Consider the following 269-nt stretch of genomic DNA (forward strand, 5'->3'; position numbering starts at 1 on the left):
CGATCCAGCTGCTGGCTCACCACCAGCTCTCCACTGTCCAGGCGCACGGCAAAGTGGTGCAGGCTCTCCTCAGAGCCCAGGCGCAACCTGCGAGCTGGCAGCTCCTCCACCTTCAAGCCCAGGTCCCGGGCCACATTCCCCACCACAGTTCCCACTTCCGACTCCTCAACCACTGAGTAGCGGATCTGCCCAGAGACCCAGCCCCAGCCGCAGAGTGAAAACAAACTCAGTACTTGCCATTTCCAGGCGGGTCGCTGGAGGCTGAGGCT

The 269-nt window shown here is 62.8% G+C and overlaps 1 protein-coding gene across 1 annotated transcript in view; it reads right to left on the bottom strand.

Moving 5' to 3' along the window:
- The window catches only part of LOC104495382 (protocadherin gamma-C3-like), a gene marked incomplete at both ends in the record, with an annotated part of 8,686 nt that overhangs the window by 2,233 nt on the left and 6,184 nt on the right, over positions 1-269 (bottom strand). The window lies entirely within an intron of this gene.

This window comes from Buceros rhinoceros, unplaced genomic scaffold, assembly GCF_000710305.1.
Source record: "Buceros rhinoceros silvestris isolate BGI_N320 unplaced genomic scaffold, ASM71030v1 scaffold27520, whole genome shotgun sequence".
Lineage (NCBI taxonomy): Eukaryota > Metazoa > Chordata > Aves > Bucerotiformes > Bucerotidae > Buceros > Buceros rhinoceros.